The following is a 27,427-nucleotide window of genomic DNA, read 5'->3' on the forward strand; positions in this document are numbered from 1 at the left end:
CATTTCACAATCTGTTGTTGTTGTTGTTGCTGTGGAAGAGGGGCAGAGTCTGGAACAGCTGAAGCTGAACTATCATAAGGAGCAGGTGAACTGTCATGAATGAATCCAGCAATCTGAAACTGAATGGGCTTTGAGTAGTCTGGAATATGAAAGGACAAGTCCTTGTCATATCCAAGACCAGTTCTGTGCTTGTTGTGGACAAGCTGTTCCCAAGGTCTGATGATGGGCTTGGGAAGTGCAGACTGAGTTTCTGCATCTGCATGTACAACTGCTACTTTATTGGATTCTGGATCTGATTCAACCTCAATCTTACTAATTTCACCACTTGCTGGTTTAACCTTGAACAACATATTGTTTTGAGCGGAAAACAATTTGGAATGACAAATCTGTTGAAGCTCATCTTGCTGGAACTAAGATTCTAGTTGCAAAAAATCAATCTTTTCTTGTGCATCATGCAGGCAGGTCTGAATGTCACAAAGAGTGTCTTTGCTAACATTTACCTTCCCACCAATAGTGGAGTGTATTAGTGTATTCAATAACTCTAGTACATCATCAAATCTAGCCATTGTCTCAACAAAGAAATGAACACTCAACAATCCTAGTGGAGACTATAGCAAGTCTAGAAAAACCCCAGCTATTGAAGATTAAGAATATCAGTTTGAAAAATACATTGTCCTTCCAACACAGATACAATAGATATGTTTCACCCTTAAAATGCTCAGGTATACCAAGATACGCTTTGTATGGATGCACAACTAGATGAGTTCTTCCTTCTTTGAAATTCGAACTTCAACTACAGGAATGGATTACATATACCTCCGATATATCAACTCTAATAATAACAGAGATCTGAAGTAGAATATACCAGCAAATGTTGGGAAGAAAAGTGGCTGTAGATAAGTGTTATAACATCAAAGAAGCTCCATCATTACAGAGAAAACACCACAGTGATAATATATGCAACGTATTCAGCTCCAAGACAGAAATAAATATGGAGTGTCTTCAGTATATTCACAGCCAATGAGATGAGGAAGTTTGAGACCCTCTATAGCAGAGGTACATCACCAAACATCACTTCCAATAGTCTATAGTGATATGTTGCTCAACTTGCCACTCTGGGATTAGCCTCTGGTGCTTGAATCACTTAATCACTGTTTGACTTACCTAACCTGAATGCTGATTTCTTGCACATAGAGAGATTCACAAATCAAGGTTTTCAAACCACCCATTAGCAGTCCCTTTCGGAAGCCTGAAACATCATATACAAACTTAGTAATCAATCACTCATTGACTTGTCTCACTTGCAGATTTTTTGTTAAATTGAGATGTTCACATGTCAGGAAGGTTTTCAAGGAATTTATCACCAATCCATTTCACAAGCCTGATACATAAATGATCATCCACAAACTGCTCCATCAACTGATCCTAATGCCGCAAAATTTCAACTTAAAGAACAACAGGAGGAGCAATATACAAATTCTCCCTCGTTTCAGGAAAAGGGGTTGAACAGCAACAAAATCCACTTCAGTAAACCAAACAGTTACACAAAACCTTCAATCCTGACAGAACAATACCATCATGTACCCATTTCCTCTCTCTGCAGCACAACATCATGAACAACTATGGTGGTTTTCCTCAGCTTATTATGTTAAAAAGCAGCTACAGTGAATCTTGAAATAACCTATCTCTGGCAGCCCGCCATTGTAGCAACAACCAACGAGCAATGATGTTCAACCCGGATGTATGTCCAACTTTCAGAACTCTCTCTACATGAACTACAACATATTGATCCAATATTTGAAGATGACGTTTATGATTTTCTTGGCGTAGAGAATTCAATCAAAAAGTTCTGCTCCTATGGATCCACAGGCTCTGACTGTGTGTCTGAGAAAATTACTTTCTGGTCTCACAAGCTAAATTTAAACAAATGAGGAAATGCTTGAGATGATCCATTTTCCCTACACGTTTGTGCAGACAAATTGATCGCGCAAATTTATATTCCTTCCAAACACAATCAACGGAGCATATTAATAATACTAATGCAAGTGCCTCAGAAGCCACTTTCTATAACTCAACAGCAAATCTAATAGAGGTCGTATTTGAATGGAACAAACATTAACGCCTCGAAATGGGAAATATAGAAAAACTAAACGCTATTTATTCCTTCCCTTTATACACATGCAGAAACAAATAACCTATATTTGAATTATATTACATGACGAAAGGATAACTCGAATTTGAGATGTCCATCCGCAAGTTTATGCACCGGTTTTCTTGTGATAAAAGAAATTCTATACGCATGTGAATTGAAGTCGAGCAATGGCTCCCAAGGCAGAGAAGAAGCCAGCTGAGAAGAAGCCTGTTGCAGAGAAGGCTCCCGCTGAGAAGAAGCCTACCATTGCCTCCCGGGAGATTCAAACCGCTGTAAGGCTCGCCCAGAGATCAGTTTTACTCGTCTGCTCTATTCGCTGCAATTTGTAAGTCAATTGAAGTCGAGGAAGGAATGGTGGTGTATAAAAAGAGTGACAATCGACAAGAGACGAGAAATCTCAAGACCAAGATGAATAGATCAGTGATGAAGATTTCCAGAATCGAAAGACAATGGGACGATGATCCATGGCTAAATGATGTGAAATCAATTCGTGGGACATCAGCCAAGATGGTTGCAGTTTTCAATACTGAAAAATACGAAGCCGAGGCTGCATATATAACCAAGCACAGAGAACTTCGTCTGTCCTTTCAGTCTAATATGACATCTATAGCACAATGTTCCTCTGAGTGTAAAAAGTTGTTTTGGCTGGCGAGCTCTTGCGAGAGGCAGAAAAACTAGTAGCAATGAAGATTCACCCTATGACAATTATCTCTGGTTATAGAAGGGCTGCTGAGTGTGCTCGCAATGCTTTAGAACAACGGGTTTGGGACAATAAGGCAAATTCAGAATCCTTCCGGTCCGACCTGATGAATATTGCAATGACAACACTCAGTTCCAAAATCCTTGCACAAGACAAACAACATTTTTTTTGTCATGCGTGGATTGGAGCAGTGTTTTCCAGAATACCCTGCTTCTCCATCAGACTCCAAACCGGACCACGCTTAATATGACAGCGTTCAACGAGACAACGATTTTTCCTCCAGCAATCAACGGAGCCAACGCATGCGCTTTTCATGGACCATTCATGATTACAGCAAACGCAACATAATTACAGCAAACCAATAGTCACAATTACAACAAACGTATGGAGCAGAGCGCAGGTAATGGCAGAGAATGAGAGCGCAGGTGCAGGTACGGCAGACAAAACGCAGGTAATGTCAGATATTTGCAGCGTCTAAACAGTGGCAGCGTTTAATGGGTAGCGACTGTGGAGGGGCAGTGGACAGACTGACCACGCAGAGGTTCTTGAATCATTTCAGTTTCCATATTAGATAACCATTGTATCTGCCCGTCGGAGCCCTGATTGACAGAGGTGGCAGCGAATCTCAGACAACGGTTATGGCAGAGAGTATAGAGCGTAGGAAATATTATGGCGCGGAATGAGGAATAAAACGCTCAATAAGGTGGAAATTCTGATTAGTAGAAAGACAGAGCTGACATGTAGGTAGAGACCACAAAACAAGTGGCTCAAATATGAGCAGGGTCAGAATTCGCCTGCTCTGATACCATGTTAAACAGACATGGACAGCAAAGACAATGTGAAAGATAAAACATGCAATACAATTTTATTAACAAGAGATTTACATTTATAATACATTATGTGACTCTTGGGTTTCAGATACCAAGGTCTCTTGGACTGCTTTGGTCTATTCGGCTTCCACACTAACCCATTTAGGATTAGGTGTCCAACAAAACCCAATTGCAGTAACTCTAAACTGAATGCATATCTTCAAACTTATTGCTTTGGCTGTGAATTAAGCATCGTCAGTGCTGCTCACCTCATTCCGCGATGTCTGAGTAAAAAACGTTGGCTGAGCAGTTAATATAAATTCAAAATTCAAATTTCGAGTGGGGTTTTCAAATTCAAACTTAAAATTCAACGTATGGTTGTATAGTATACCTTCACATTCCTACGGTTTGGTGGTGGCGATGACACCGGAGGTGGTTGGAAATTCCTCGCGCTCGGCTTTGGATGCATTAAAAGTTGCCTTGTCCATAATGGGATACCCATCGATTGTCCACAGTCCGTAATGAATGCAGTTGTATGGGTCACAGTCGATGAATCCGAATTTATTGCTGCTGATGGGGATGGTGATTCCATACTGCATGGGATGGCGATGATGCTACATACGAAGGGGTACTGTATAGCATTGATGATCCATATTTGTCGTAATCACCATTCATTGCCGCCGATGGGGATGGTGATCCCATACTCCATGAGATGGTGATGGTGTTGCATAAGAAAAAATATTGTATAGCATTCATGACCCAATAGCATAGGATTTATTTATTTCCCATTCTGTACATCTTTTAGTTTAAGCTTACGTATGGCTAGAGCACCCCTACTCTTACGTCTTCCATCACTCAACTCTTCATGCATGATAAATCACGGTCCATGATTCCTTTTATATTCTAACTTGTAATGTATAATTGTGCATGAGATCAGAACACGATTTACAATGCACCATTTCTTCTCGCCAACATTCAATTTACATTTCATTTTATACCTAACATCTAATCTATATGGTGGCACCATCTCATTTCCCGCTACATGGTGTTACTTTCTCATTTGCATTGTTATGAAGAATTTGATGATTCAATTGGTATCCAAAGGAGATATGGTTATTAGTTGATGTTGGTTTGAAGAAAAACTCATGGTTATATGCTAAGTATTTATAGTTAGAATTGCTAAAGGCATTAGAATTTGGTGAAGGAATTGATATTCAAAGGAGCTATTGTTATTAGTTCATGTTAGTTAGAAAAAACTTGTGGTTTTATGCTAAAAATTATTTTAATATTGTTGGAAAAATTCTAATAATGAATTTAGTATTTAGATGATAAATTATTGTTCTTACTCTCAATCTAAATAGAAGTTTACAATTCTAATAACTATGATATTAATAATGCGTGGTCAAATATTACATTGAAGTAAAAGTATTTACTTTGAAGTAGAAATACCTACTTACAACTTTTTGGTTAAATGACCATTTTATTTGTGCAAGTTATAAAATTTATTGAAGTAGCTACTTACAACTTTTTGGTTAGATGACCACTTTGTTTGTGCAATTTATAAAATTTATTGAAATACCTACTTACAACTTTTTAGTTAGATGACCACTTTATTTGTGCAAGTTATAAAATTTATTGATCAACATAAATTAGATGTTGAATAATCAAAGGATTCTCATTTTCAATGTTTTCGGGTTTTGTAGCCTCAAATTCATGTTAGCATTCTTTATCCTCCTTTAAAGCAAAGTCCAATGCATTATTTTAATTATTCTCTTCTACTTATTATTTCTTTTGATTATTAGTTGGATCAAATAAATTAGTATTCACAACACAATTCATCAATAATTCTAGTTCTATCCATAAATTCCTTGGCATGTACATTATATTTTTACCAATCTCATTGGCCTAACATCTTTAGTTATACCTAGTGGTAAAACCTTGACTATATTTGTATGGTTTCAAAAATTTTATAATCCTAATCTCCTCTATCACAATGAAATTTTTTCAATTCATTATTTATTTTTTAGGCATGATGTGCTAGAATATTGAAAATATGAAAAAGAACATAATAGTATAAACAAATCACACCTTTACTAATCTAACCTCCTATAACCATAATAACAACATTTAGTCAAAAGAAAGAAGAGGGCACATGGTATTTAGGCCGTAAATTACCATTTTCATAAGTATTCAATCTCACAATACCACGAATGCTTCACCACTTTACAATGATAAAACTATCATATATACTTTTGTGTATTTTATGAAAATCCATAAACTATATTATACACCCAGAGGTATTGAGAAATTACATTCCCATAAAAATACATGTAAGATAATGTAAATTCACTACTTTATATAGTAAATTATTAAGACCTAATTTACTACACAATAAATGTGTGATATACATGTTTTTACATAGAAGAGGTATTGAAAAATTACATTCTCACAAAAATACATGTAAGATAATGTAAATTCACTACTTTATATAGTAAATTATTAAGACCTTACTACACAATGAATGTGTGATATACATGTTTTTACATAAAATTGAATTTCTTCCAACTTAACTTAGAATTACCTTCCAAAGTGACATATTACATAACTTAGTCATTATTAATAATGACTAGGGAGATGGAACATTTATGGAGAATGTGTGATATACATGTTTTTACATAAAATTGAATTTCTTCCAACTTAACTTAGAATTACCTTCCAAAGTGACATATTACATAACCTAGTCATTATTAATAATGACTAGGGAGATGGAACATTTATGGAGGAAGATGTCACTACATCAACATTAGACGAATATTATTTTAAACGCCCATTATCTAGTAGTGAGTAGTGAGTGAATGCACTATGATGTACCGCCAATATTGGTAATGGATACTTGTTGTAATAAGTAATGAAATTTAATTTTTTTAAATGAAATAAAATTATAATCTATTTAATATTATAAAGTATTTTGATATTTATTGTGAGTTAGTGTTTATTAAAATTCATCAATTATTTAATTTATATGAATAGAATAATTATCTTAATTATCTAGTATTTCATCTGTCACTTTTAAAATAAAATAAAATATTAAATATTATTTTTTAAATAAAAAAATAATATTAGCGATAATAAAAAAAATAGAACTAAATAGAATGTTTATTTGGTCATATATACTCTATTTAGTATTAAAAATTACAATTTAAACAATAAAAAAATAACATATTGTATTTTACACTCTAAAAAAATTGTATTTTAAGAAATTTTCTTTTGTAATTTAAGAAATTTGCTCGCTAAACTTTTAAGTTAGATAATAAAATTTTAAAAATAAAAAAATAGATAATAAAATTTTAATAAAAAACGCCTCATGGTTGGTTCGAAAAGGGTCGACAAAAGAAACCACACTGATTGGTTCGAAACACGTCGACAAAAGATTTGTTATGTGATTTTGCCGAAGATTATCTAAACAATGTTATAGATCAGAGAAGTCTAAATTCCTTAAAAAATAAATGGGTTAAGTATGTGTTATTAAAATACATGGTTTAAGTCATATAAACAAATTGATACATAATTCCAAAAAATGTTCGAAAAGAAAAACATAGAAAACTGTGGCATCTTACCCTGGTCAAGCAACGCTACAAAAATTCAGAATATAGCTCGGGAAATTTCAGTGGGCACTCCAATTAATCCACTGCAGGTCAAGCCAAGGCTACAGAAATTCAGAATATAGCTCGGGAAATTTCAGTGGGCACAATTATATATTCAACCTATTTTTCCCCAATAAAATATAAAATCTAAATCGCAGTAAGAGGAAGAACATGTTGGTCGACAGGGTTACACTTGAACCACCATGTTTACCATGACCTCTTTGAGGCTAAGCAAGTCTGTCGTCTGTTCTATAACTTCCCCACAGGCACCATATAATATACATCATCTACTGATTTTATAATTTACTATAATCCTTATTTTGTCGTCGATGAGAGACAGGCATATTCTTGTTTTGTAAATGCAGTAGCTATGGATACAGAAGCGTTTATAACGCTGACATTAGCCAGCTGTTGCTGTATAAAATCCATGGCAGGTCGCATTGGGTTGTTATGGCATGTGGAATTGTTCCGCGATTTCTCCTTTTTACCCAACCCACGAGATAAAAATGTTTGCGAGCAGAACATATTCCTCTGGTAGATTGCCAGCAGCAGCAGTCAGGGTTGGCATCTGATCTTGAATAGGGGGAAATGTTACAGGATGAAACTCCTCTTCCACAAAATTATCGAAACGAACATTAGTGCTCTTGGAATTGTTCAAGTAACTTGAGGGTGGCACAGTCGAGGTCTCTTACTAATTGTAAACACTAAGGAAATGCTTTGAGAGCAGAGGATGAGATTGATAATGGTGAGAATGAAGGACTTGTTTTACCGCGCTGTAGGATTTGCATGGTGCCGCCGGATTTGCCATCTATAGCAGCCTGGAACGAAGCGACTGGGCGTGGTTCCGGGATACTCCCACCCAAACGCTTCAAGTACAGTCGGTATTTCTGTAAACATCAATTTCTTTAAAGAATTGACAAGCAATAAGATGATTTCTGTAAATGTTAGATTTTATGAAGCTGAATATTTTGAAATTGTGAAGCTGACTATTATGAAGTGGAAATTAACTTAGGAGGCGTACCTGCAAATGGCTTGCAATATTCTCTCGTGTAAGACCTTCAATGTTCATGATCTCTAGAATTTTCTTCGGAGCTGCATCTGTATCACAAGAAACTGAAGTATCATTTTTGGATTCTGTATGCCTGTGATAGACCTATTTTGCATCTGTATCACAAGAACCTGAAATATCATTTTTAGATTCTATGTGTCTGTCACAAACATATGTGCCGTTAGAATTAATGATCATGATCAATTCTCATCAATTATTAAAATGACATCGAGAAATTTGAATAATTTGTGAGCATTTAATGTACTGGGTGTAGTAGCTTAGTCGAGGAGTGCGATTGGAAAAGACAGAAATAATCGGTTAATGGAAAAATAATTTAGACAATTCACATTAACCATAACAAAACTAAATCCGAGAAGCTGAATTTTGAAGCAATTTTCTATCGCGTGTTACAGTCTCCCATTTCTCTTGAACCCGCTGACCGAATAAACACCTAAAAAATCAAAGTGTTGACATCTGGGTCAGATATTAGGGTGAAGAGTCAAAAACACCCGGGGGCAAAGTAAATTTTGTTGTGGTCCCTAAATATGAATTTTAATAATGCACTGCGCTCTTGTACATTTGATTTAGTTTGACTTTAGCTTCATTTCATTGGGCTGTTTCTTTCTTTGACTTAAGTGTCGTTCATATGATTTTTAAAAAATTTATACTCAAAATAAATTTTGAAAATTTGACTTAATACTGGTAAAATTAAGTTGGTTATTTAATTTTTGTTTATCACATTTTCAAAATATTCTGCAATCAAAATAAAACAAAATGAATAATGAATGATGCTATTTGAGTTAGTTTTGGCTTAATACTTTCTTTTTTCTTTTTTTTTTTTTCTTTAAAAGGTGGAAAAACCTATCAAACTCAGTTTGTCAAACCTACAGTGAGGACAGCCATCTCTGGCTGCTATCCGCGAATGTCAGTGGACACATCACTGTTATCAAGGAAAACCACGCCACCTGAAATAACCCGCTGGTGGTCCGTAAGGGAGCAGGCTTTCACTCCTGCCAGATGCCTCTGGGTCTTGGGCCGTTAACCTGTTTCCTTACGTCCGAGGAAGACGAGCTCTTAGCCAAGCAGAAGCAGTTTTAGGGCATACTCCAGGCCCATTTTTGGCTTAATACTTGTAAATTTAAGTTAGTTATTTAATTTTTGTTTATTAGATTTTTAAAATATTTTATTAGACTTAACTTTTGTTTATCAAATTTTTAAAATATTTCAAAATATATAATCATTTTAAAAATATTTCAAAATATATAATCAAAATAAAATAAAATGACAAATAAATTGTGTTAGTTGATAATAAAACAAAATGAATGATGCTATTTGAGTTAGTTCTCAATACTATTAGACTTAACTTTTGTTTATCAAAATTTTAAAATATTTCAAAATATATATTCAAAATAAAATTAAATGACAAATAAATTGTGCTAGTTGATAATAAAACAAAATGAATGATGTTATTTGAGTTAGTTCTCAATACTATTACACTTAACTTTTGTTTATCAAATTTTTAAAATATTTCAAAATATATAATCAAAATAAAATAAATTGACAAATAAATTGTGCTAGTTGATGGTGGATATATGGGATGAATTTGTTGACCATAATTAAGAAGGGTTGAAGCTAGTCGATAAATTTGATCATGCTTGATGGAAATGACGGAAATTGAGTATGGTTGACCAATGACCAAAATTGAGTATAGTTGACTGAAACTAACTGAATTAGAACATGATTAACCATTTTATAAAAACATATTAATGTTACATTTATTATCAATAATAATTGCTGCTATTTTACTTAACTCCTATTCATCACATTTTCAAAATATTTCAAAACCTACCATCAAAATAAAATAATATGACAAATAAATACCAAAAAACATAATAAAAGAGCACAGAAAAATAAAAATAACACAACATCAACCAAATTCGAAAAGCTCAAAAGAACACAGCATTCAGCATTGCCAGAATCAAAAAGCTCAAAAGAACTCAGCATTGCCGCAATCTAACTGCTCAAAGCCTAATCTTATAGTAATTTTCCCTGTCCTATTGTAATTTTCTTTCCCCTGTTAGGACTCCGAGGACACAATAATCTTCTTTCCCCTGTTAGGAATCCGAGAAGGCAAAGACATCTAAGTCGGTTTAAAATAAGGAAGAGGGAAAGCTAAATCCTGGGCAAAATTCATCATACACATGGATGGGTTACATGCGTAGTTCAGACTACTCTTAACATTTTGGCTGAAGTCAGAAACTATGTTACAAGATTTCCTACTCGCAAAACAACTACTGGAGCCTATTTGATAATCCATACAGCAAACACAAAACACAATCAATCTAAACAATCTGATACATCTGAATCATCTAGTTGATCTCATTATATTTCTATTCAGTCCCGTTATACCTCATTCTATCTTATACTTAAACACTAAATAGCCTTTCTTATATCTGGTTACGCTGTAACTCCCTCATTATATCTGGTTGTGCTTTTGTATTTTGCCCACAAATGGAAAATGCGAAATGAATCCATTAAAAATCAAACCACGTTTTCAGCCACGAATATTACCAATTATTCCTAAACACCTGTGTCCTAAATTAATACGAAAGAACGACAAATTCTGAACATACCCTAATTTATTTTTGATGTATGATAAATTAAAAAGGCGTTGCTCACGGAGGCTACAATTTCACAGGCTAATATTTTTTCCAAAAAATATAACGGCAAAAGCTTTTGAAATTTTTTTAATGATAGAAATAGATTCAAGCGCCCAAAATCTTGAAACACAACGGCTGTAACACAAATTTTCACTACTTTGCCTAGCTTCGTTAGACTACTGCAATTAAAAAGACGGACATGCAGGGCTTACTGTCTACTCCGGTTTGACGGACTGCTTTCACAAACTTCCGATGGAGTTGATCACTCCAATGCACGCGGCCTGTTTTGAGGCTCTTAATGTCTTGCACCACTTGACCGCCGCCGAGTTTTCGCTTCCTGGAAGCTGTCGACTCACCCCACACTCTGCAGTGGTCTGACAAATCTCCGTGGCTTTTCTCGAGCTGATGACGATAACTTTGTTGTCCATGGCTGCGAACGACGTGCTGCCATATGGTCTGAAGCTCTTCCATTCTGATGGGCTTTAGCAAGTGATTGCAGGCGCCGCCTCTTACGCTTCTCATTACAACATCTGTTTCACTATTTGCAGACATCACTGCACACCCAATCCAGAAAGTTAGGGTACTGAACTGCGGCGCTAACAGTGTTTGCTATTTGCTTGTCGAACTAAAAATAGCTAAAAAGGTATTCATTCATTTAAGACCGAATCACTTTACTTACTTATCACGGGCAGGCCAAAGCCAATACCGACGGCCTCCAGTAATTTGAAGCCATCTGCACTAGGCAGGTAGACGTCGCTCATCACAATATCAAATCTGTCACTATTCTCCATTACCAAATAAATTGCTTGGGAAACGTTTGTGCATGCTGTCACTGATACCAAACGCAACGCAACAAGACAACACGTGTCAATACGTCTTTCCATGCATTATCCGCTCATCATATTTCTTCTGTTTTTTTAATACGTCATCAATGCACTATCCGGTCGTGATAATTCTTCTCTTTCTTCTCTATTTTTGGGGGTTTTGTCTAACTATTTTAATTCTTCTTTCTCTAACCATTTATTTAGAAGTATTGGAGTATATATGATTAGAAGTATTGGATTATATATGATTTCAGTAGGCTGAAAAGTTGTCTCTTTTTTTTTTTGGTTTGATGTTTTGATTTTTTTTTAAATTCACCTTTACCAAACAATTTCGGATAAGATGGTTATACCCGTTGTTTTTAGTGTGAGTTTTTGGAAGTTTTTTTTGGGTTTTTGGGGTCTAATTTTTTTAAAATTTGATAGAACTTTATTGAAATCACAATTTTGATGAGTAATCTTTACACAATGTAAATGCTCTAAAGGTTTTTCAGGGTGCTGAATCCATATATACAGTCGAAAAATCAGTTTAAATAATACAAATCAAAATTTCACTTCAAATTATTCTGCCAAATTTCCAGAGGGAAAATTCAAAAAATAACACTAAAAGATTGTTATATATGTGATTAACCATTTTCGATGAGATTGTTATATATCCTATTTGGAAAATTATTATCTTTTTTCGGTTTAATTGTGCTTTTAATATACAAATAGATTTAATGTTTGCAAAAATTTGTAAAGTGGCTTCGATTACAAAGATTATATTTTACAATTATAAATTTTCTCACTAGATTTCTAACAAAATTCACTACAAAGTATGGCCAAAGCAAACTTTATACTCATAAGAGAATAGACTATAGATTTATTTGTGTCCACTGTTAGCGTTTGTGAGTTTCAATGTTGGTGGCTTTCATTGAAAATTTAAACGATGATGGGGAAGTACACCGTCTGTATGAAGATGGTTGTAGAATTAGCCATGATGACAATACACAGATCATGACGAAAGTGATGTGCAGTCCAGTGTTTATTATTCGCCAATGCAGACACACAGAGAATACACTCACCGTTGTAATCGCATTGTAGGAGCATTCTCTCCATGACAGCGAGGGAAACAGTGTCGTCGTCCACCACCAGAACACGGAGTCCTTTTGGAAATAATTTCTCCTGCCTTCTTTGATTCTCTGCCATTGGAGCAGAAGAGGGAGCAACATCTCCTCCAACAGAAAACTTCAGGCATTGCCTCTGCCTGTTCAACATGATGCTCTCTGCCACTAATGGAGGAATAGCTCAGATGAAATCCATCTTTTAACTCACCCACAACCAGAACTGACTGTGGCTATAGAGTTACCTTAAATAGCAAAACAAACCCATCTGAGTTTTGGGTCAAACCATTTCTACTGCTGTGCAGACAAACGTCACGCAGCCGCCTGCAGATATTACGTAAACGAACATGGCCTCCACCTCCCGCCAGTTTCGATTCCTGTTCTAAATTCTCGCCATGTGGCCACCATAAAATCTACTTTTACCATCTTCCGCAGACAAAATATCTGAGCAATATTTTTTTGACATTTCACGTGTCCGCATGGCAACATCGGAGCCAGGTATTCAGACTCTCCGAAGGTGGGGTTTATGCTCCCTTGGGAAGCGTCACGCTCCAGGTCTGTCTTGATAGAGGCCAGCTAATAGGTTTCAATAGGTTTCTGTTTGGATCTTTCCAAATATTTGTGAATTTGTAACCTTCGAGATCGATTTGGAAGATTCTGGGTAGGAAGTTGTCCTTTCAATGATTTTGATTTTTTTAAGTGTGTAACGCTCATATCTTATCAATGGTCGCGGTGACGTCAAGCTCCTGTCAGGTGAGTGTAAGGACGGAGCATTAATAATGCTATGGTCTACGAAATAGGAACTGCCCATATCTTATTCATGTCACCTTGTGAATGCAACATAAACCATGTAACATTAAAACTCCTCTGCAGTTCACTGAAATGACGGCGGTGGAAGTTATTATCTCGACGCCACGTAAGGTCACAGATGTCTGGCCGCCGATAAGGGATGTAACAGATGTCGGACCTGCAATGGGAAGCACTAAGGAGTGGGCACCTTTACTATCAGTTCGGTAAGTTCTGCCTTTAATGGGGGTATACGTGCTTGCTGTCTCGTGTCACCAAATCTCTGTTCCCTTTGACTCTTTAATGGTTGCAGAGCTGTCTCTCGTGTCACCAAATCTAACGTCTTGCATCACTCAACTCTTCATCATGATAAATTACGGTCCATGCTTACTTTTCTATTCTAACTTGTAACGTATAATTGTGCATGAGATCACAACTCGATTTACAATGCACCATTGCTTCTGGCCAACATTCAATCTACATCTCATTTTATATTTTGGTTTGAAAAAGAACTTGTGGGTATATGCTAAGTAACTATAGTTAGAATTGCTAAAGGCATTATCGTAATGGATTTGGTTATTAGATGATAAATTATTGTGAAGAATTTGGTGAAGCAATTGATATTCAAAAGTTATTAGTTGATGTTACTTTGAAAAAGCTGGTGGTTTTATGTTTAGGAGTTATCTTAAAATTGTTGGAAAAAATTTAATAATGAATTTAGTATTTAGATGATAAATTATTGTTGTTGCCCTTAGTTTGAATAGAAGTTTACAATTCTAAGGACTATGATATTAATAATGTTTGGTTCAATATTACAGTGAAGTAGAAGTACTTATTTTGAAGTAGAAGTACCTACCCATAACTTCTTGGTTAGATGACCATTTGAGATAGCGATTGCAAAGTTGAGATATAGTCCCCCTCGCAGTGATTGTAAACTTAAGATATCTGCGCAGAGGCTGCCCCCTCACAGCGGCCGCAAAGTTGAGAAATCTACGCGAAGCGAGCCCTCTTGAAGTGGTCGCAATGCTGAGAAATCTGCGCGAAGAGTGCCCCCTCGTAGTGGTCACAAAGCTGAGAAATTTGCGCAGCATGTTCCAAGCCCATCTTCTTAGTCGTCTCCCACTCCAATGGAGGAAATTCCAGAATGGCTCAGAAAGCCTATGGCGAAGACTCATTCCTCCATTCTGCAAGAGGATATCGTTGTTCATAACCGAAGTCTCATGTCCGATCTGCATCTCTTCTGTCCTCCATCATCTACAAGCCATGACTCCTTGTACCATGACTCGCTTGATCAATTCACTTCACTAGCCATCTGTGCGCTTTCTCTTGATTCTCAAACTACTGGCTCACATTATGGTCATGTGCAAGGTAGTCTTATTACATAGACAGAGGAGAAGAAAGGTGAAGAAACAATCAATTCATCCTCTATGCTTCAAAATGGTTCACATCAAGACAATGAGCTACCATTCTTGAGTGATTCTCAACCCGCTAATCTTCGTGAAACATCATGCACAATTAATTCTTTCGATCAACGTCGAGTCTTGGGTTGTCATCACTCCCATGCTTCTATATTTTGTGATGAATGCCCAAGCACATCATGTGATCTGATGTTCTCTCATGTCCACTCTAACTTAGATCTGGAATGTGCTCTGGTTAAAGCGGATGTCGATATCAAAACTTCCTTTTCACCTCACTTGCCCGAGTGTCCTACCATTCACAACACATCTACATGTGGCGTAGATACTCCTTGTTCTCTTACTTCTTCATCTGATGAGTTATCTCCTCGATCGACACAAGGCAGTGAGGCTATCCACGATGAAAATAGTCTCAACGCACCGGACTCTTCCCACTCGCCATCATATTGTATGTTGCATGAAGACAACTCGTCAAGTTAGCTTGTTGAAGTTGAAAAGTTTGATGAAGCATGTGACAAAGATGGTTGCCATCCTAAGAGTAGTTTTGAAATCAGCAACAACAACCATCTTCAATCCATGCATGATCTAGTTCACATCTCAAAATGCAAATTTTCAATTTTGGAAAGTTTCGAGATGTGCTAGGGAGTCGAGGCACTTCAACATCCGTTGATGGTTATGTCAGGATCTCGCAAATCTGGTAAGCCCCTCAAACTAAATCAGATCTGGTTTCTCACGCACAATCTATCTATCTACATGGTTGCGCTCGACATGGATCCCCATGTAAAAAAAGCTTACTATTGCGGGTGTGATATTTCAAGATATCAAAATTTCACTCATGACCAAATCCACGAGTCTGTTACAGGGTGTCCATCTTCATGCACGTCTCTTACATCCAACTCAGGTTGGGGGTGTCCTTATCTCATGCAATCATGGAACTATTAAGTTGTTTATCTCAATGATTGTCCCTGTCCAGAATCATAATTATCGAATTTCCCCCCTCGTGATCATCTCCTTGGTCTTCTTGCGAATCTTGCACTTCAAATATGCAAGCTCGTCACACCATCAATCTCCCTGTGTGATGACGATCGCACATGCTCCTCTCATTTCATCACATCCCGACTGGCTTCACACATTCACAGTGTTGGCATCCTTTCTACATTCCTGTAAAGAACATGATGCCTATGCAATTTTTCACTAGTTGCAAGTGGGTGTTCTGTCATATCTAGCACACAACGAACTTGGTTCCATCATTCAGAGCATTCGCAAGATTGTTCAAAAAATTTCTTTGTTCATGTCAAACTGGGAATCTAGCATCTCAACCAACTCATTTGATATTTCTTCTATCTTGGGTGACTGTCATGCAATTTATCATTTTCCCAATAGTACATCCAATGACAATCACTTCGCGCACTATGATCTTCACCATGTAACATCTTTCTCCTCAAACTTCTGTCAAGCAGGTGAGGCACTTCAGCATGCACTGATGGCTATGGCAGGTCCTCACTATCTTAACATGACTGACGAGAATGATTAGATATATCTATATGTACCATATTCCCATCATGATCCCCTCTTTCGAATCAAAAATCCATCTTTTTAAAGATCACGAGTCTTTCAAAACAACCATCACGAATTTAATAATCCAATCACTGAATGGATGGAACAATCTTACTTGGAAAGCCATGTTGTAAGTAACAAGATTCATCCCTTCCTCGCGCTCGCTAAGAAGCTTGGTGCAGGTGAACACACAGTCACAAGATGCTTCTGATGTTTGTTAAAAAATGGTAGTCATCGAAGAGGTAAGCATGTGCGTTGGGTGGTTGTGACACATCTTTCTTCCCATAGGCAAGACCTTCTCTCTTGTGTACAAGATTGTCAAGTTTTTGTATTTTCTGTTGTAAACTATTTTTTATCTATTTTAAAAGCTTGTATATTTGTGGTTGTAGGTTGGGTACACCTACGGTGACTTCACTGGAAATTTCATTTCATGTAACCCCGACTATTCAGCATAAGAGTAGGAGTAGTGTTTGCTTTCTTGCTTTGCTTTTCTTTCTGTTTTTCACGTTTGTTTACTTGCTGACTTGGTTTGGTTTGGTTTTCTTTCTTGCTTGCTTTGATTACTTGTTTTTCTTTCACTTTACTTCTGCTTTTTTCTTTTTGCTTCCTTTGCTTGCTTGTATCTGTAGGTTAGCCTCACATGAAACCGTGTTTGGCTCTCGAGACGAGTCGAGAAAACCTAGGAGGACTTGTACAAATATCAACACCTGGTTATCTATTGTCCTCTCTCTTTATGAAGATCTTGTTGTTTTCAGTCGATGATACCCTGACAGGAAATACGTTCTATTCAGAGTGAGTCTTGGTGAAATGTTGGGCAGCGGATCCCCCCATAGCAGATTTTTGGGGCTTAAAGCCCAGTCTTGGGTTAATGTAATGTAAAGACCCCGCAAAATATGGGCGCGGAGTGCAAGAGTCTAGGGTAGTTCGCCATAAAATATTGTAATTTAATATAGAATGTGTCGGCCTACCCATGGTCCGCGAACCATGGGAATGTATAAATAGAGCGAGGCTCTAAGGGTAGAAAGTAGTTTTTAGCTCTAATCTTAAGTGATATGGGTTTTTGAGTGTGATATTTGCTCTGAGTCTGTAAGTCCGAGTCTTGGGTGGTAGTAGTAGGAAGAGGCTCTGCAGCTGAGTGCGCAGACCTTTGCAGCTGAGTACGTAGGGTGGAGTTGAGGTTGTAACATAACAAGAAGTTTAATAAAAAATAAATTTATTCTAAAAGTATTGTATTTGATCATAGATCTGTGTGTTTATGCTCCTATAATGTTCTTATGCATCTCTTTACAATTTCTGGTTGTGTGCACTAGGTATGAATATTGAATGATTAATAAGAGAACTAGGCCTACAAAAATAAATCAAATCTATAATACTAACACAGTAAGGGTAAAGGATCTAAGACAACAACCCTTCACACTCTTTACAAATCTACGAGAAGGTCAGACAGCTAGTGCGCCAGATCGGTTCGCGAACTTTCTAGACCTCATCAAGACATCCCTAGGGTGCGGAAACCTGGTTCCAGCACCCTCCCATACTACCTCGGGTGAGACTTTAGTCCGAGCTCCATGGACTGTTGCCAAAAGGGCCGGTAGATTCGGGATTTGTTTGGCTAACTCACGTCTAAACCTGGGTCAGGCCCCAATAATCCAACATGAAAACATAATGCTTGCATTGGTAACTAGTATTGCCTAATCTAATCGGTTCTTTTGTATTAACCCTTGTTAGCTCAGTCAAGTAGAGTAAGTTGGGGGGGGGGGGGGAACCTTAACAGGTATGTCAGAGGCATATATAACACACTTCTCTGAAGGAACAACCTCTTTTTCTCTCAATAAGTCGAGATCCCTCTTCCGCGTCATGAAAATAACTAAGTGCCTATGCACAGTTCTTTGAAAGAAAAAAATGAAAATGAATAAGGCAAAAGAAGAGAAAGGATTCCTGCACAGAGATGTGATGCAATTAATTTCATCAGGGTACTCACCAGTCTCGCTCGCAGCGGAGCGATGCTTGTGTTCTTGTGTGACTCTGTTGGGGTACTATCTAGGCCTGCTGGTAGCGGAGAAACACCAGAGATGAAACTTAAACTCTGACAATTATATTACATGTGCATCCATATACTCTTTATCCCCAATCAAAACAACTAAGTTGACTTGGCTTGGAATGTGTGTTGACCGATCAAGAGAATGGCATGGACTACATCTTTCACATAAGCTAGTGTAGAAGCCATCATGATCAAAGAATCGAACAATACTTCCCAAAGGGTTAGAATCGCTTTTCACGAAACAAGGTCCATAAAGAGAGCCAGATTTCTACCAGTGTGTCACCAATGTTGTAGCGCCTATAACTACCCTCCAAAATTTTGTCTCACATGAAAATTTGGAAGCCTACCTTGGATCCTGCGATTGATCATCCTTGGTCATTTGTTGGTAAGCTGATGATCTCAAGCCTCCCCTTCTTGATATTAAGAGTCATTCATGTTCTCATCTTTATGCAACATGTGTCATCTTTGGGCATAGGGATTATTGTTTGGCATGCAAGGGGAATGTTGTTTTGCATCAAGGGAATCATGTGCGTATGAGTTGTTATCATCACATAGACATGTTTCACACTCACTTCACGTAATCTTATCATGAAGGTTGTTGCATCAAGATGAATACGTTTCATACATTATGGATGGTCTACATTGTATCACTATGTGTTCATGTGTGATCATAGTCAAGTCCTATCACTGTTTACATCTGTGTCACTAATTTCACAATTAGCTATTTCCTGAGCAACCTAGCCTCATCTAGCTTCTCAAAATGGTGCACTTTTCTTCTGCAACCATCAAGATTTATTCCTTGCCTGCTCGAACTCTGCAATGCGTTGAGACCATAGCTTCCCTTGGCATCCAAAACTGGCATTGTTTTCCTCCAATGTCCTTCCCAGCCGGAACTTGCTGTCATCAGAAATTATGCATGATTGTCCGATAGTTGCACAGTTTGCCTTGCAACTTGAAACTGCGCAGTTGTGTCCTCTCGGAACCCATCCCGTAGTAGTGCCTTGCATCATGAAATTGTAAAGTACTACCTCTTAGCTACCCGGGCTGCACTGCACTCAAAAACTAGCATCAATCACTGCTCGTTGAAGCTGCGTTGATCTATCTCTCAATGACTATGGGAAAAGGTGTCATGCTGCATCAATCCCAAGGAGTTGAGGAGAAGGAGCAAGAGACTAAGTGATGGAAAAGGATCCGGAACGCATGCAAACTTCGTCGGATGCATGATCATCTTATCGATAAGTATGGTAAGTAAAGAAGACCTTTCGAACTAAATCTCTTAATTGAGTTTACAGGACTGCTTGTCATTTTCATAACAACATGTCTTCAATAATATGCATGTGTGCAAACACAAAAGTCATTTCATGTGTTTCCTCTACATGTCTTGCTTCATTTTCGCTTGTTTAACCAACTCTCATCTTCAGCATGTTGATTGCTATGACATTCTTGTGACCTTGTTTTGGTGATGTTGAAGGTTTGTCTTTGTGTGTATGAGTTGTGTTCACTATGTAAACATATATTGCACTCACACACAAAGTTGTAAACAATGTTGTGCAAGTGTTGTCACGGTCATTTAATAATCTATCTCAAGTGTCGCACTTGCCGCTCTTAACCTTTAGGTAGTCACACTAAGACATGTTGTCTTGTTGGTTTGAGGTGTCTTGTCGTTGAGTCATGTTGAGTGTGTGTTCGCAAGGTAATGTGTACATGAGTTCACTCACTCACACACTTAGCCATTGTTTCAGAAAATCTGTCGATTAGACCTCCATTGAGCTGCACTGCAAAGTATCAGCCCTCAGTGACCAAGCACTATTTCCTTGAACTACGCAGATCTTGAGGCTTCCCTCCAGACAGTTTGCACTGTACAATCCTAGAATCAACCTGGCTAACTGTCACTGAGAACAATGCAGAAGTTGCCCAAGAAACCATCTTATTCAGTGCTTCCCGAAAGCCTATCCATTAAGCCTCTTGCTAGACAACTGGAGAACTTGACATGAGCAATGACCCAGGGCTGCACTCATCTCCAAAACTGCGCAGAAGTTGTCAGACTTCCTGCCTGCACTGCCTGAATAAATTCCGCAGACATGAGCGACAAGAACCCGTTGCATGTCTCTGCACTGTCTGAGGAAATTAGGTAGATGTGTCAGGCAGTCCCCTACCAGCCTGCTTTCCACTCCTCCTAAAAATTGTGCAGTTTTCATGGATATTCCACCTGCTTCCTGGCACCCCACTCAGCCTAGAAACTACGCAAACATGTTCTGCTTGACTCCTCCCGAGATATGCGCAGTTCTAACTAGCAAGCTCCCACAGCCTGATCCCGACGTCCTGCTGAAAACTGTGTAGTATCCACTTCCAGTACTTTCTACTGCCCACACTGCCTCCCGAGAAAAACTATGCAATTCTGTCTCCCAGCTGAGCCATCTCCCACAAATGTCACTGTTGTCGTGGACTACTCAACTGTGCCTCTCAATGACCTCTACGTTGTTTTTCCCAATAGTGTCCCAGAGCCTCGCATCCCAGCCTAACATGTGCTCTACTTTGTTTCAGAGATTTGTCCTCTCTCTCAGTCACCTGCACTCGGAAACAAAAGGCAATGAATCATGGTAAACTAGGGGATTTCTGGATTTGATTTCATCTCGTCATGAGTGATTGCAGAAATAGGTGCATGGATTAGACGCAGTGTGATGACGAACGAGATGAACGAGGAGTGCATTCTACAAGACTCGCTCACGGTTGGATGAACACACGAAGCATAACAAGTAGCAAGTGAAGGAGACACATTCACATGCATGAACCATCAAGCAAACACCAAACCCATTGAAGACTCAACACACTTTTCCATGCAAAGTGAAGCTATGGTACACCACGAGCACAATCATGACTCAACAGCACAACATCTCGACATGAAAAACATAGCCAACATGTGCATATCAATAGCGTCATGTCGAGTTATGTCATGAGTCACCTTGGCCACATCACCACTTTGGGTCATACTTGTGTAATCAATGTAATATAACGTGGAAGTCCAAGATACCCGCAGATGAAGTTAAATAGTCATGTAAGTAGAACGGGCGTGAGGGAAGTCGAACAGCCACAAGGGTCAGTTTCACCATTGGTTAAATACACCCCCTCATTTGTACATGCAAAAGACTTTTCTCCTTGGCTCCTCCCACATAGCCTTGAGAGTTTGTAGTCTTTTCTTTGAGGAGCGAGAAGTGCCTCCAATGCCCCACTACTGGGGTTATTGATGTATGATGTACGGATGTGCCTTGGAACTTTCCTTAATTCAGAAGCCTGTTAACAGGCCAGCACGTTTTCACACATGTATTTTATTCATTTATAAGACTATTCTTTAAACGTGTGTAATGCATATTGCTTTAACCTGTACTAATATAGTTGAACTATTTCAGTTGTTTTAGTTCATATGCTGTTGGAAATGTGTTGTATCAGTTGTTATCATTATCTCACCTGTGTGGACTACTCCATCAGACACTAGACAAATTCATGCTTGTAAACATGTTATAACGACCGTCGCACTCGTGTGGACTACTCCGCTGGGTGTTGCATGTGTTATTTGTTCACTTTTTGTTTGTGGCTGCCACATCCATGTGGACTATTCCACCGGAAGCTGCGCAGATTCTGTTGTGTTGTGTGTCTCTAACTAAGTTGGGATTATTCCCTTTCGACTTGAGACTCACTCTCACCCTCTCCCTCTGCAGTGAAAGAACTTTGACACAAGTGAAACTAAGCACTCAGCAGGCACACGAACCTTGTCGTTTGAAGACTAGATGAACCATTCTCATGTGATGAAAATCAAGAGCTAAGGCATATCTTTAAGATAATAGAAACAGGGCCATCGCACCGAAAGGGACTCCTACACCAAACGGTGTGAGGTCTAGTTGGAACTTCATACCAGGGAGATTCCCTCAATGTTGGCGGGTCCAACATTGTCAACACTTGGTTAACCATGTGAATCGCCTCGACTACTCTAGAAAACAACGTTCCCTGCCCATGGCAACTGCAATTGCCAGAAGTTACTTGTTCAGCTAGAATCAAGAGCCATCTATGATACCTTTACCCTTTACCTTCCCTTGTTTACCAAGTAGCACACCCTCCAAATAGCTATTTGATGAGGTCAATATTCTCTAATGTACTCCCCTCTCCAAGAAGGTCACCACTTACCAACATTCTCAATTAACTACCCAACCATTCTCCATTAGATACACAACAGGGATCAACACATCACATATACTATACAGTCCTCGCTGGTGAGCCTAGCCAGAGAGGTTCTGATTAACTAGCCAATGAGGTTCTGATCAATAACCTTATTTAATGAGTTGTTGCACCTACCTGAAGTTGCATTATGCGCTCAGTTCTATGGCAACGCCAAGTGGAAATCGTCTAAGGGAGGCCCTTGCATGAGGTCCACATGCATATTATTTTTTTTAACTTTTAATTTTGGCTTACATTTCCAAGTTATTCCGTGTGCATAAAACACGCATAGAACTCTAATTAATATAATTTGTACATGGGTGATGCCCAAGCAGACTACTCTTAGAGGAGTGAGCTTGGGACAAACGTGAAGAAGAGTACTTTGTTGATATGGGACACAAGGATCCTGTGCGCTGGTAGCCAATTTGCACCTTAGGTTATTTTTCCAAATATTTCTAGTGCCATGAGTAATCTGTTTGCCATTACCCTATTCTTGTTTCGAGTATGGTTTTGAAGTCAATTTAAGGTAAGTACAAGTCCTGGAGCAAGGTTGTTAGATATGTTCTTTTCTTTTTCTTCGTAGAATTATTCCTTAAGGTTTAGAATTCAATGCTCTCTATATCTTCTCTTGTCTGTCTTCTAAACTGCTCATAATGTGGTTTTGATGTTTGGGCACTCATAATATGATTGGCATATTATGTTTATTGACTGTGTAGCTCGCAACTTTTTTGGCGAATTCGATGCTCTTTATGTGTGCTCATTTGTGTTTTAAACTGCTCATAATGTATAAGTGAAATAAAGACAAAGTATTAATGTTGACTGAATAACGATATTTATACTCGATAAAAACTCTAATGATGAGAAGAATAATCTATGTAAGTGCTGGAATTTCACTTTCACGTTACTGGCAACATTACAGTTAAGCTTTCCTACTATTTCACTTTCACATTACTAGTAACGTTATGTCTAAGTTTTTTTACTATTTTATTTTAATGTTAAATATTTTAATTTATTGAATTAAGATTATTGTGATCATTATCAAGCTTTTGAGATATTTTTTTGGCGATAATTGCATCAAAATTCATTTGTCCATGCCTTTCGAACCAGCAAGTGTGGTTTATCGTTACGACAAGATGAAGAACTAAATCATGGAACCAGCACGTGTGGTTTATCGTTACGACAAGATGAAGAACCAGATCATAGCATCAACTTAAATAGAGAGACCTAGCATTCCAATGGCTAAAAAGAAACAACTACTTTTGACTATAAGGAACGACTAAAAATTCACTAAAAATTCACTGGGCAACAACTACATTTGACTCGACAAAGAGTTGGGGAAAAATTAGATAATTAAATAATTAATTAGTTACTTTATTAGAAATATAATTAATTAATTAATTAATTAATTAGTTAGATTTATATATTTTAATTAAATCTATATGAAACCAAATATATCTGCTTTTAGTTAATTAAAATTTATGAACTAAAAACATTAAAGTTAATAACTAATTTATTATCGTCTTAAATAAACTAAATATTAATGAAATTAAATAAATAGTTAATTTGATTACTACGTTTATTTTTATGTAACGAAATAAGTATTGTTTTTACAACTAAATAAATTCATATTAATACTAATACTAACATGTGAAGTACTAGGATAAAATGTAAATGTTTATTAAAAAGTTAATTAATCAGTTAATTTATTTATATATTTCATCTAACCACATAAAAACCCATAATACTACAGGGAATTTTATAGGATAATATATCAATAAATAAATAATTAGTTAATATGATTACTATGCCTATTTATATGTGACCAGATATGAATTAACCTCTTTAATAACCAAATAAAATGTATATAAATTCAAATTAATATTAATGTATATAGTGTTAGGGTAAAAAATAAAGTTTATTAAATAATTAATCAAATAGTTAATGTGATTAATTTGTTTATATCTAATTGAACATGTTACTAATTATATTAAAAGATAAATAAGAATTAAACTTAAATGTATATCCACTAATCAAATAATTAGTTTACAAGTTATCTAAACATGAAAGTTTATAATTCTAAACTTAATTATTATTTATACATCATATTTATTAAAAACCTTAATGCTAAAGAAAATGTTAAAATTTAAGAACTTAAACCAAGAAAATAAACAAGTAAGTAATAACCAAGGAATCAAAATCATAATAATTACAATTAAAAACCAAATAAATTTTTAATAAATATATGAATAATTAAAAGAAATGAGTACCAAACAATAATTCAAAAGAGGGGAAATTCAAACAATCTAGAAGATGAGGGAATAAAATCAGAAAAGAAAACAAGAAGAGGGGGAAAAAGGAGGGCTAAGAGGAAAGGGCAGGGATCCAACAATTGATAATCATCCAGCAGTCATCCCTGTTGAGATTTCTTGACCTCCTTTCAATTTCTATGGCCTCCTTAAAGATGCGGTGATGAAAATGAGAAATCTTAGCAATAACATGGGCCTCTTCAATACATATATGATGCTTAGTCTTCTCTGCGTGCTCTGTGTAATGCCCCACTTAAATCTTATCCTGAAAATTTTATTAATGTTTACATTATCTGAAAATATTGAGAAATATTGGTCTAATATAAAATTCATGATTTCTATTATTCAAATTCCCAACTTACCTTCTCAAATTGAATCCTAGGTAGAATATGGTTTCCTTCCATTATTTCAAATAATATATGAATTCATCTCACATTCCCTAATGTACCCTCACATTTACTAGGGAGAAGACATGGTCCTCTCCAATTCATTATCAATATATATATTCATCTCACATTCCCCAATGTACCCTCACATTTACTTGGGAGAAGACATAGTTCTCTCCATTTAATTATCAATATATATATATATATATATATATATATATATATATATATATATTCATCTCACACTCCCAAATATATTTTCAAATTTATTTGGGAGAAGACATGGTCCTCTCCCATTAATTTTCCAATTTTATATTCATGTCACATTTTCAAATGTACTCCTAGCTTTACTTAGGAGAAGAGAAGACAACTGTAAGGATGGATGAGAAGTTAATGACATTAATGAGGGATGGTTGAGATGGAGAAAAGAGGGAGGGTATAAAAGGGAAGGGGGAAGGGAGAAAAGGGAAGGTTGGGTCTTGCTTATGATTTTGGGGGGTTGATTGTGATTTTAGGATTTGTTGTAATTTTTGGAGACCTTAGGAACCTGTGGAGGTTTCTTGGGTTGTTGAGAGGAGGGAAATATTGTTCATCTTTGTCTGGATCATTCATCTTGGACACACACACTACATCTGGTTAGGCTTGAGCTTGGAGGGCTAGGGAACCTATGGAGGTTTCCTGGGTTAGGGATTATTTCCTAGTTGGCTGGGAGGTAAATCTAGTTGGGTATGTCAAGATGAGTGTTCAACAGGAGCAGCAGGACAAAAGCATCTCCACCAATCACTGGTACATGTATTCGTCCATAGATTACTCATGAAAATTTTATGAAAATGAAATATTCACCATAAGCTATAAGGATTAGAATGTAAATGGTAAATTTTATTTGTTTAAAAGTATTGTAAGTAAGTAAACTATTGCCTCTTATTGCATTTAAATTCTTCAGAAATAGATCTGTTAGCACACCCTAGGATAGGGCTCTTACACATGGTATCAGAGCTTAGGTTCAAAATCTGGACCCAAAACCCACTAAACCCAAATTCCGCTATAAGAGCTTGTAACCCTTGTAAGGAGTCATAATCCTAATATATGGATTCTTCAAATTGCCATCCAAAGCCCACCTTGAACTCACACTAAAATCATAAGTGTGGAGTTAATCGCCGTTGCCAAATCGTAATAATCTAGCTTGCTTTCCAACAGTCTGTAAGCATCGTCAGGTCTGCCTGCTAAGCAGAACCCATCAACAAGCAAACCATAAGTTATTTCATTAGGCTCAAACCCTACTACCTTCATTTTCGTAAACAGGTCAGCAGCCAAATGTACATAACTAGGCTTGCATAAAATGTTTACAAGCGTGTTTAATGAAATAGTATCAAGTCCAAAGCCGGCACTATGCATCTTCTCGAGTATCTTCTCTGCAGATTCCATATCCCATGCCTTTCAAAATCCTTGCAACAGTACATTATATGTATAGCATTTGGGAGCCACACCATTCTGGCACATTTCGTTATACAAGTTGCATGCGTCTTCGAGTTTACCTGCTCTAAAAAGTCCATGAATAATGGCAGTAAAAGAAACAACGTCAATGAGACAACCTGCTTTCAAATCATTCCTAAATAATTTCATGGCCTTATCGATTTAGATTATTGGGATTAGCATGATAGTCAGTTAGTTCACCTTAGCTTAGCAGGCATATTGGCAGCCTGCATTGTTCTGTTCCTTCCAATGGGGATGATGGGGTGGCACCTCAGCCAGAACAAAGTGATCTGCTTTAGCGCGGCTCTGTTCATAACCTT

The 27,427-nt window shown here is 37.1% G+C and overlaps 1 pseudogene; it reads right to left on the reverse strand.

Moving 5' to 3' along the window:
- LOC149236040 (two-component response regulator ORR22-like) overlaps nt 1–13,096 on the reverse strand; it is a 149,976-nt pseudogene extending 136,880 nt beyond the window's left edge.
- Between the last annotated feature and the right edge of the window lie 14,331 nt (nt 13,097–27,427).

The sequence above is a fragment of the Pinus tabuliformis genome, chromosome 8 (genome assembly GCF_031772625.1).
Source record: "Pinus tabuliformis cultivar Carrire ecotype Pingquan chromosome 8, CPIR1, whole genome shotgun sequence".
NCBI classification, from domain to species: domain Eukaryota; kingdom Viridiplantae; phylum Streptophyta; class Pinopsida; order Pinales; family Pinaceae; genus Pinus; species Pinus tabuliformis.